Source organism: Rhinolophus ferrumequinum, chromosome 5 (genome assembly GCF_004115265.2).
Source record: "Rhinolophus ferrumequinum isolate MPI-CBG mRhiFer1 chromosome 5, mRhiFer1_v1.p, whole genome shotgun sequence".
NCBI classification, from domain to species: Eukaryota; Metazoa; Chordata; class Mammalia; order Chiroptera; family Rhinolophidae; genus Rhinolophus; species Rhinolophus ferrumequinum.
The window spans coordinates 55380409-55392651 of record NC_046288.1 but is presented as its reverse complement, the minus strand read 5'-3'; positions in this window follow the sequence as shown (position 1 = coordinate 55392651).

Here is a 12243-nt window from a genome sequence, read left to right as displayed (position 1 = left end):
CCCATCTCAACTGTGGCCTTTTCTGTGACACCTTCCCCCATCCTGCTCTTTGTTTTTTGTGTTTTCTAAGCTGCTGGATGGAACTGACAAAACCGAAGCTTTCTATTGCCTGGGTCCTTTGAGAAGCCATGTGAACATACGTTACCACCATACTAAGACAAGGCAGCTATGGCACCTCCGGACTTGTTACAGAAAAAAAGACGCTCTTACATTGAGATTTCTCTTAGGTGTAGCTAGATGCAATCCTACCTAATACAAGAAGTAACAAGAGTATCACTCTTCCATTCTCTTGATGTAAAGGAACTATGATACAAACTGATTATTAACAGTATACAGGGACTGTTGTGTGGTATGAACAAGCATACTGTCATAGCTTTTCCCCAAAGATTAAACTCTAGTCTTTCCTCAATTCTAAAATAGATTGTTTTATAAGATACACTGAAGCCTGAAGGACAGGTTGGTGGCGCCCAGTCCTTCACGTGGAAATCAATCACTCTGGCCTGTGTGAGAGAAGAGCACAGTTGATGTCGAGCACTGTCACGGTGTTTAGGTCATGCTGGCTCACGGTAGAATCCCTCGTGTCTCTACTCCTGGGTTATAAGCAGTGGTTGTGTCCTGACAGTTTTGGTATTAGTGTTTTACACATTAACAATTCACGTTTGTTGTATTAAATTGATGCAACATCCTGTGAGGAAGACAGATATTCTTTCCATTTTACTTATATTTAGTCAGGTTTAGAGGATCAGTAGATTCCTGGAAATCACGGGCCTGCTGCACCCGAACTTCTATTACTACAGTCGAAAGCATTTTGAGGCATGTCGCTCTGCTCTGTTCCAAAAGCCCAGGTAAGATCTTTGAAATATAAGAATTTATTCCTTTTGGGGATCCCGAAACAGGAGGTTTAACATCTAACCTAAATATGCGGGCTTTTAATTTATTTTATTTTGTTTTTAATGTGTGTAGGCCTGATTACTCAGAGAACTCATAAATATCAAGGTAAAAAAAATAAGTATTAAATCTATTTTTTTCAAGTTGCATAATTCTTTTAAAATGCTGTTCATCATTGAGATTTTTCTTGACGGCCTTTCTAAATTATTATCTTTTTTGCTATGGAGCCCCCAAATGAATATAGTAGATACCCAGCTAGTATATATACAAAAAGATACTTTAATTTTTATGCCTTCCATACACTTAAGAGTATTTAATACTTTCTGAAACAAAGTGGTTAGTGTTACCCATTCCCCCCCTGCCAAATTGAATAAATGATATGCAGAAAGTAAGATTCTCTGGAAAGCCTCTATTACTAGTATTTAAGGCGTTTTGAGAGTTTTTACACAGGAATCTTTTAATGCCCCAGGGAAAAAGTTTAACTCACATAAAAACAATACTTAATTGTGCAAATACTAAGACTGACCATCACATTCTTACTGCTGCTTTTTTGTGGAGTTTGAGGCAAAATAAACATGAAATACTTAAAAATAGCTCAGGGCTCAAAGACCCAATTTTTGCTTATGTAGTTGGTCTCATTTTCCTTTTCCATACATTTGCACAATGAGAGAACCCATCATGTGATTAATAATTGTCCTATATTTAGGAAATGTATTCTGTGAAAACAGTGACAGTTGTAGTATTTAGATAACGATTCAAGAATTTCTGTGTGAAAAAAATTCATGTCACATAGAGCTGTTTTTGTAGTTTTAAACAGATTTCATATTGTGATGAATCTTTTATATATATTTAAAGATTTTTAAAATATAGAAAATGAAAAGGATGAAATGAAATCTACATTGTTGAGCCCTAATTAGTATTCTTAGAGTACAAAGCTTCTCATGTGCTATTCCACCAGTATTACATAATACAAATAGTATTGATTTTTTTACTTTTTTTATTATTTTATAATTTTCTTCTCATTCTCCCACCCTCTCCCTGTGGCAACCATTAGCTCATTCGCTGTTTATGGGTCTGTTTCACTTTATTTATTTTATTTTTTCAGATTCCACATATAAGTGAGATCATATGGTATTTGTCTTTCTCTGACTGACTTATTTCATTTAGTATAATACCTTCTAGGTCCGTCCATGTTGTCGCAAATGGCAAGATTTTATCCTTTTTTATTGCTGAATAATATTTCAGTGTGTGTATGTGTGTGTGTGTGTGTGTGTGTGTGTGTGTGTGTGTGTACTACATCTTCTTTATCCATTCATCTATTGATACACATCTATCTTGCTCCCATATCTTGACTATTACTAGTAATGCTGCAATGAATGTAGGGGTGCCTATATCTTTTCAGATTTGTGTCTTTGTTTTCTTCAGATAAGTATCCAGAACTGGTCTGGCTGGATCGTATGGCAGCTCTATTTTTAATTTTTGAAGAATCTCCATACGGTTTTCTGTAGTGGCTGCACTAATTTACAATTCCACCAACAGTGCATGAGGGTTCCGTTTTCTCCACATCCTCTCAAGTACTTGTTATTTGTTGAGATTTATTGATAATAGCCATTCCGATAGGTGTGAGGTGATACCTCATTGTGGTTTTAATTTGCATTTCCCTAATGTTTAGTGATGTTGAGCATCTTTTCATGTGTCTCTTGACCATGCGTATGTCCTCTTTGAAGAAATGTCTATTCAGGTCCTCCACACATTTTTAATTTTAAAAATAAACATGAAATACTTAAAAAGAAAAATAGGCTCAGGGTTCAGAGGCCAAAATTCTTGTCCCAGAGTGGCTTCTTGCATGGATTTTGTGTAATTATTGATAATAACTTCCATGTTTGAAACTTGACTACCCAAATTTGAAAGTAGAGGTAACATATTTTGATTTGCAGATTAGAAATATCACAAGAAGCACTGTGATAGAAGACCCAAATAATGTTGAGAGGGTTGTAGAACAAATTAATATAATATGTATTGAGAAATAAGAAAAACGTAATCCATGTGGATCTAATATAAATAGTTCAGTTAATAAACTCTCATGAAAAATTGTTTTAAAGACTATCTGTTGTACTTGTCTTACAGAAAATTTCATTTTTCCTTTTCTTGCCACAATATCAAATGCCACTCCTCTGGTTTCTCCTTTTCTTTGTTTTTTTTTTTTTTTAATTAATTTTATTGTTAAAAAATTTTAGTATTAACTATATTACATTTAATTTTATTTTCAGATAATAGCTAGAAGATGTAAGAACTGTGAATAAATGTAAGCTAGGAAAATAAGAATCAAAGTCTTATTAAAGTTCTAATTAAAAATACCTGTGATAGAAGGGAAAACTGATTAAGTTTTGTGGAAAACCAGGGGAGAAATTCTTTCTTCTTTTTTTAATGGTAGAGCATTAGGGGTTTTTTTGTTGTTGTTGTTGTTTTTAATTACAGTTGACATTCAATATTATTTTATATTAGTTTCAGGTGTGCAGTACAGTGGTTAGACATTTATATAATTTATAAAGTGATCCCCCTGATTAGTCTAGTACCCACCTGACACTCTACTTAGTTATTACCATATTATTGACTATATTCCCTATGCTGTACTTTATATCCCCATAACTATTTTGTAATTACCAATTTGTATTTCTTAATCCCTTCCTTTTTTACCCAGCTTCTTAATCCCCCTCTCATCTGGCATCCAGTTTGTTCTCTGTATCTGTTTCTGTTTTGTTTGTTTGTTTATTTTGTTCTTTAGTTCCCATATATAAGTGAGATCATATGGTATTTGTCTTTTACTGTCTGACTTATTTCACTTAGCATAATAGTCTCTAGGTCCATACATGTCACAAATGGTAAGATTTTATTTGTTTTTATAGCCAAGTAATATTCCACTGTATTCGTGTATCTCTCCTTCTTTATCCTTTTGTCCATTGATGAACACTTAGGTTACGTCCATATGGTGGCTATTGTAAATAATGCCACAATGAACAGAGGTATGCATATATCTTTTCAAATTAGTGTTTTGGACTTCTTCACATAAATACCCAGGAGTGGAATGTTCTTCAGTTTTTAAGAACAATTTAAAACTAATTTATTCATGAAGATTTTAGATGTTCTTTGTAGGCTCTCAAACCATGATTTGATTTTTACCAATACCCACCCCAGCCTCTATTCTCCTGCCTCTCAGAACAAGTACTATAAATGTAATATACAGTAATATTAATATTTTCTCTAGAATATATTTAACCACTTACAAATAGATTTTATGTAATTCAGAAACTGCTAAAGGCATAATAGATAGAGACTGTAGGTTGCTTTTCTGAATCTAAAAGAGGATTTAGAATATAAAACACTTGAACTGGAAAGAATCTTGCAGGTAAGATGAGGCAAGTAAACTTCAGAGAGGTGAATTGTCTGAAACCACAAGCCAGCAAGGAGGGGAGACTGACCGGAAACTAGGTCGTCTGAATCCAAGACTGTTGTTTTGTTTTTGCTTTTTTTTCTTTTGTCATGCTTTTCTATGTACTTTGCCACCTTTAAAGTAGAAAGTTATTTATTTGCCTCTCTGTACAGCATACATTTAAAAATAATTATGTTGTGACTGTGGAAATGAATACATATATCATTTTGCCATTCTTGGCTGTAAATTTTCCAAACTAACAGCTATTTAAAATGTTCATGGTTATAATACAAACCAGTATATTTTATATGGAAATTTCTTTTCTGTAATATGACCTTCTTGGTAGGCTCTGAAGCCATAATTTGATTTTTACCACTGCGGGACCTCATAATACTTCTTGTAAATGTGACTATGAATTAAAGATCAAATGGAAGTCCAGGAATATGTTTGGTGTATGGCTTAACATTTTAAAATGTAAAATAGTACTTGTGATTGACTTTACAGCACCTTTTTTTGGGCAAAATTGTGTTTAATTTTATATAAGTCCAACGATAAGCTTTTTGCTCATCTCTGCTATGTTCCCTGTCTGCGGCTCCCAGTATCCTGTGCTGAGAACATGCAAGAGATGGGTACGATCTGTGGCTGGTGTCCCCTTAACCCTGACATTGGACAAGGAATCTGTGGATCAATCTTAAGTTTTTCATGATGTGTTAGTACTTTGAACAAACGAGAGGAACATAAACCAAGTATCCTATTAAAAACGTTGTCTTAATCTGGTATCTGTTTGAGTGGAGGATGTTTTCCCATGATGTAAAAAAAAAAGTGCAACAAATCAGGTTTGTCACTCCTTAGTACTTTTGTCCAGTGTGCACTGAATGAAAGATTTTAAACAGACAGAATTCTAGAGAAAACCGGTGGCCTGGAGGCTGGAATTGATGTTGGCTGAAGACTCTGTGGCACAGATCCATGCTGTCTAACCAACTCTCACGAAAGCTTTCTGCACTTTATTACAAGGAACATACTATGTGTGGAGTGTTAAGAGTTGGCCTCCCGACTGGACACTTGGAGGGACTGCGACAAAGAATTTTCTGCTGATACATACACGCACTAAAATAGTATCTGGTTTTAAAACGCAATTTCAAGTTAGGTTGGTACTTATTTTTTGGAGAGAGGAAGATACTTTTTTGCAAGCTGATGGCATTTGGCTTCTTAACCCCATTCCCTCCCCTCGGGAGGATCATCTAAGTGACAATTATACTTGACTGTTTCTGTGTGCTCTCCCATATGTATGGTTTAAGGTGATGACTCTTGGAGAAACAAGGGAGAAAATGAGTCTTTATTTTCTCCACAAACGGAAACTTGGCAAGTGTTTTATGTAGGGCATAAACCATTGATGACACGATCAGTGTGAAAATTGTGTTCCTGAGAAAATAACTCACAAACAATAATTATCTTCCTGTAATTTGTGAAAACAGGAGTACAACTTCACATATAAGGAAATATAATATTATCATCAGGTAGTGGGTGCCCCTTTTGCTCTTTACTGTCACAGAGAAATGGTCACTAATGCCAAAGTTGGGACAACATCATAAGAAGGGGTTGATGATTTTAATTTCTTCACTACAACTGATCATTAATAGATTATTTGGCAGCCTGATTTGCATTCCCTTTGGGATTAATGATGGAGTCATTGCAGATCATAAAGAGATTTTCCCTACTGTTCTTATTAATCTTTTAAACTAATATGCTCTATTTTCACATTTTGAAATTGAAATTGTTAGTGTGCAGTGTTTTAGCAAAGGAATATTATGTCAAAAAATTGGAAGTCAAAAGAATGTTAACTGAGTGACCTTGGCAAGAAGTCTCATTGAAAGACTCACACAAGACAATGATCATTAAATTACCTTTTAAACTGAGGTGTCCCACATAATTATGTGGGAAGTGTACTTGCTCCCACTTCCCAAATGTTGGAGGATTGAGGGGAAAGCAGCCTCGGTTTTGTATTTGTCTCTTCCTCTGTTCTCAGCATAGGATATTGGAAGCCATCAACTGGAAACACTCTAATGATGCACAAAAATACACTATTGCCTAACTCACATAAAAGTTAAACAGTTATTAATAGAATTTCTTCCAAAAAGTCAAATACATGACTACTGTGATAGGGGAAAACTTGACTTTTTGAATTTAGTTACTTTACTAACCTAGTTCTACATAACAAATTATCATAAATTTATCAGATTAAAAAACAACACATATTACCTCACAGTTTCCATGGGTCAGGAATCCAAGCAGCGTTTAACGGGATCCCCTACTTCAGGGCCATCTGCAGGCTCGACTAGGGAAGGAGTCATCTCCAGCCTCTCCTAACATGGTTGTTAGGAGAATTCAGTTTCTTGCTGGCTGTGGGCTAGAGACCACTCTCTGTCCCTCATGACCACAGCAGCCTCTCCAACGTGGCAGCTTGCTTAGTCAAAGTGCACAAGCCAAGAAGATAATAGTCTCCCAGTAAGACAGCAGTCACAATCTTCTTTAACCTAATCATGGAAGTGACATCACATCACCATGCCATATCCTGTTGGTTAGAAGCAAGTCACTAGGTTCAGCTTATACTTCAAGGGAAGGGATTAAACACGGGAGTGGATACCAGGAAGCAAGGATCACTGGATACCATTTTAAAGTCTGCCTACCACCGCTACTAACCATAACTAGTGGAAATTCAACATAAGCCAGCTGAAGGTTGCGTGTGAAGGGAGATCAACACTGCCATATTCCAAGGGGAAATGGACCCTGGTAAAGGACTTCTGAGGTTTGCTGGAGTTGGATTTCCAGAAAAGTATTGTTCTGGAAAAGTATTGAGGCACATTATGGGGAAATTTTTCTAGAAATAGTAATAGAAGTCTTAAGGTAAGGGACAGCCAGTCAAAAAAAGGATGATATCCATAACATAAGTCAACAATCAGGAGTTATGGCCATCTAAAGAATGCATTTTGTGCTTGGGGATTTTCATAGGTGTCTGGTGAGTAGTGAAAAACATAAAAGATACAGAGGAATGAAAGATTTAAAGGGGAACTCGAACAAGCTAATACATTTAACTGCTTTTTAAAAAAAAAAAAGAAAGAAAAACTTTGAACAACTCTTAGCGATATTAACCTAACAACTGTCAAGGAATGTAACACTGGAACTGCCGAAAGTCTAGGTTTCTCATACTTGACTTCAGGTTCCCAGGCGAGTTCCAGAACTCCAGACAGCTGTGGGGGAATGGCAGCAGTGGGGCTGTTGTGTGGGTGAGTGCAGAGGTGATTGCAGAGGGATTTGCAGCATATAATATGACGGACATTAAGTAAACATGTTTCAGAAGCAATGAGATAGTATGGCATGGCTGTTAAAAAGCTTTGGTTCTGAACTCAAACAGACTTGATTTGCTTTCTAGTGCCATTACCTAGTAGCTGTGTGTGTTGGGCAAGTTATTTGATTTTTTTGAGCTTCAGTCTCCTTTATCTGTAAAATGGCTTATCAGTAGTATCTACCTCATGGGTTTGTTTTGAGAATTAAGGGCAATAATGTATATAAATGTCCACTAAATATTGACTACTACTATTTTACAGCTAAATGACTGCACATACAGGAGAGAGAAAAATGAGACAGGAAGATTCAAGGTTTTGGTCAAGTATTCTGGGAGAATGCTGGTACAATTCATTCACAAAGACTAAATGTAGGTTGGGGCAAGGGTGGCATATTGTTTAGATGGGAAATGATGAGGTCATTTTCAGGCTTGTTAACTTTGAGGTGGCAGCATGTGACGATATCCAGCAATTCTTCATGTGCTCAGGTGGGAGTTGAAGTCTGGAGGTGATGATTAGAGATACCGTGTTCTTGTGCTAACTTAATCATAGATGATCAATCCAAGGTGAGCACCTGACCCTTTCTCCTGACTGTACCGCCAGTCCCAATTGATTTATTCAAGACCTAAGCCTAAAGCGAGCCAATCAATATCCTTAGAGATTTGGAACAAATGTTTTGAGACCAAAACATTGTAGCCCTGTCTTCCCGCTCTCTGTAACAAAAGAGATGAATTCAGTCTGCCCACAGGAAAATGAAATAGACACACAGCAAAAGAAAACAAAATAGGTAAAAAAAAAAAAAAAAAAAAAAAAAGGTCACATGTTTTAAGTCCTTGATCCCAGATGTCCCTATAGCTTGGCTTCATTCTTGCCTCAAATCCTTAAGTATCTTTTCAATTTTTATGGTGGTTCAGGTTATGTTTCTATTACTTGCAACTCCCAACTAACACCAAGAAGCCACATGTAGGTGATAATTGCAGGTATTTCGAGTGAATGGACCCCTGAGGAAACAGGAAGAAACTGTCAAGGGAACAGGAAAGGTACAGGGTAAGGAATGTGAGCAAAACGAGCCCCGTGCGGTGACTGTCACAGCAGCCAGGTCAGGAACAGATGGGTGGCTGGACAGCCCGTCAAACACTACACAGATTGGTCAAGGAGAATGAGGTCAGAGGAAAGCCCACTGAACTTAGTTTTTCATTTTAATTAAAGTTTTTAATAAAATTTCATTTTTTGGAGTTACCATAAGTAACCTTGAAGATATCTACCATTCTCAACAGACTACCTGTAATAAAATAATTAAAACTGTTTTGAAGCTTGGAAAATAGTGTTCCCTCCTTTATATGTCTTCTTAGCATACATATTGAGTATGTCTGTATTTAATTTAGAACGACTGTAGTAAATAGATTGACTGCATTAAATCTGCACTGGTTATGGTTCAAAACAGTCTGACCTTTAATGGCAAGGTTACTGATTCAGGCTGAGTCCCTTAGTCTTGAGCTTAGGAACCAACTCAGAAACAGCTAAGAGTGACATCCATGTGGCCACCATACCAAGCAGGAGAGGAGGGGTATTTCAGGCTGCTTGAGGAAGACTGGAAAGGAGGCTTTCACAGCAAGAAGTGTGACACAGAAGAACGAAGCCCATCAAAGACAGACTTCTCTGAGAATCAAGAAAGAGAGCAGGTAAAGTGAGTACTTTGAGGCTTTTGGCAACTGAGTAACAAAGTAGCAAATTGTTTAGATTTTTAAACACAGATTTTAGAGTAAATTGCCTTACAAGGGTAAGGCTGAGGGACAGTCAGCATGAGCACTTTAAGAAACAGGATACCTCTTATTTATCCCCCTTTTGTTTTTCTGGCTACTTTTGTTTTCTGGTTCCATGTATCTGTGTTTAATGAAGAACATACTTATTGGTGTGTATGTGTGTATGTGTGGTGTGTTTCAGGATAAATAAATAGTAGGACTTTTTACTTGACCAGATTTACATTTCTCTAGGCCTAAATCACTGTGACTTTGTCACTAGCCAAAAGAGGTACACAGATCTTCTAGAAGTACTGATGGAGGGGGGTCTAGATGAAAAATAAAACAAAAAATGTCAATTAAAAGGACCAAGACACCTCAAGCCCTACCAAGTCTCAGCTGTGGTCAGAAGGGAGAAAACGCCATCCTAGATTTCTCTGTAACACATCTGGGACCTATGGGGACAGAAGACAGAAGTACACAACTTTTAAGTGCTTAAAGAACACCCCAGTTCCAGTTGGAACTGCATTTTCCTTGCTGACTATACTGCCCTTGTGGGGACAGAGCCAGGAGTGAAGTTTCCAGGCTCTCGCCCTCACGTGGAAAGGTGCTGGCTCAGGTAGTAAATGGCCATTAACTGTGATTGGATGGCCATCAGCTGTGGCTAGTTGGCCGTCAGCTGTAACCAGTGAGCCATTGGCCACTAATATAACTGCTGTGACTACGCTAGCAGAAAATAGGGGCTAGCAAGAAGATGGTGGCTGAGCTGGCAAGCGCGGATTGCAGTTAGGATGGTGGGTTGCGGACAGTGTAGTTCCTGCTTCCTGTGTCTCCAACCCAGCTGCCAGCGAGAATATAGTGGTATGACTCCCCTATCTATGGCTCTGTGGGTGTTCCTTTCTGGCCTCACCATATCCTGCGTTCTTGTGCCAAGAGCAGGACCAGAGACCCCGCATGATACCCTGCATGACAGCCCTCAAGACAAAAGGTGTCATTGCTGTGATCCCCAGTTACTTTATCTGTTGCTTTTGGACACTGAGTTAAGTATGAAGAAATCTCCTAACATCTTCTGCCTGGATAATTGCCAAGGAAATGATGGGCACATATTTACCCCCACCAGGCAAATGAAAAACTGATACATTCTGCCACCAGTTTGGTTTTTGTTTGCATGTGACCAGTGTTTGTCAGCACTCCATGGTAAGGCAGTTGAAGGTGAATTTGTCTCCTAACAGGCTAGTCACCAGATTTAGAATTGTTTAAAGAAGTAAGTGGAAACATTAAAAGTTTAGCATCTAACGTGGGAAGATGTGGCCACGCAAATGATAATTTAAAATATTAGTACAGAGAAGTGCTGCCTCAAAAGTTAGGTGAAGGAAAGCTAATACAGAGTCACATCTGTTATGACTAAAACTAGGTAAAAAGTATACACGTATATAAATAGAACACAAAAGAATACAGAAAGACTAAGGAAAGTGATTTGTTAGAGTGGTAGGCATATGTATGATTTTTGTAAAATTCTTGTTGATGTTATAATGTTACGAGTTTAACAAATCTAAAGTAACCAAAATTGATGTATTTATAGCAAGTGATGGTTTTTTTTGGGTTCAACTACAATAAAAACATCTTAACTTAAACCTTGCACATAATCACTGAATCAAAGCGTGGCCTAAGTCCAGATTCTCATGAGCCAAGCAGTTGTATGGGGTGAGAGAGTGGTAAGGCCTCACATCCCAGGACGAGAGCCAAGATAGTGCAGAAAGGGTAATAGGATCACATGAGGGAACGTTTTTTTCTCCACAGAGGAAGGATAATAGCTTAACTCTAAAGTTGGGCTGTTCAGAAGTTATATGAGTAACTCTGGGTTCGTGGCTAGTTAGAAAGAGAAACAATATATGTCAATTTCTTCTGGAAAGCAGTTCATGAAGATAAACAATAAGGATGGTCTAGTGATGATAAATTGTGCATAGAAAATTGACCAGAAGAAAATGAAATTTTTCCTTGGGAGGAGATGGGTCTAACTTACTGGAGATATATGTGTTCTGTAAAAGCAATTAGATTTGGCTCCTTGAAAGAAGGTCAACTCAGCTAGAAAATAGGAGGTTTCACTTCCCTCGACTTAATGATGTGGATAAAAATATGGACACTCTATGCCTGTCTGTTTCCAATGAGCATTTGTTTTGCATATTAAGTTTTAAGAAGACACAGCAATAAGTTCTGAAAATAGCAGGCTGTAGCTTAGTAGATTTAGATGTTGTTAGCAGTTGACAATGTATGTGGAAATTTTTAGATCTAAATAAATCTGGTGAAAGCACAAACTTTGGAGTCATATAGACTTGGTCTTGAATTCCACTTTTTACTATCTGCATGATCTTGAGCAACTCACTTAAATTCTCTGAGTCTGTTTCCTCATCAACAAAATGGGGATAAGAATACTCTCTTAGAGACCAGTGTGCTGTATTGAATGAAATTTACTCAAGGTAATTTGAGAAAAAAGGAAATACATTTGGAAGGATGTTTTATGAATCCCCGGGACAGGAAGTGTGGCAGGCCTCATCAGCAAGTGAATCAGGAATTGAAACACCATTGAGCACCAATGTGACTTCTGAGTCAGTCAATCTCTCTTAAAAGGCCAAGTGGTCTTTTTCTGCATCATTGTTCATTCTCTCTGAGGCCTTGCAAATGGATCCAACATGACTTCTCCATTAGAATATTTATTAGTTTTAGTTGTCAACAGAGACCAATCTGGTTTATCTATATCCAGCTGCAAATACCTATAGATTTAAGTTTGATTGGCACAGTTTACCTGACGTCAGGTGTCCACCTTTTCTCTACTCAACAGTCACCT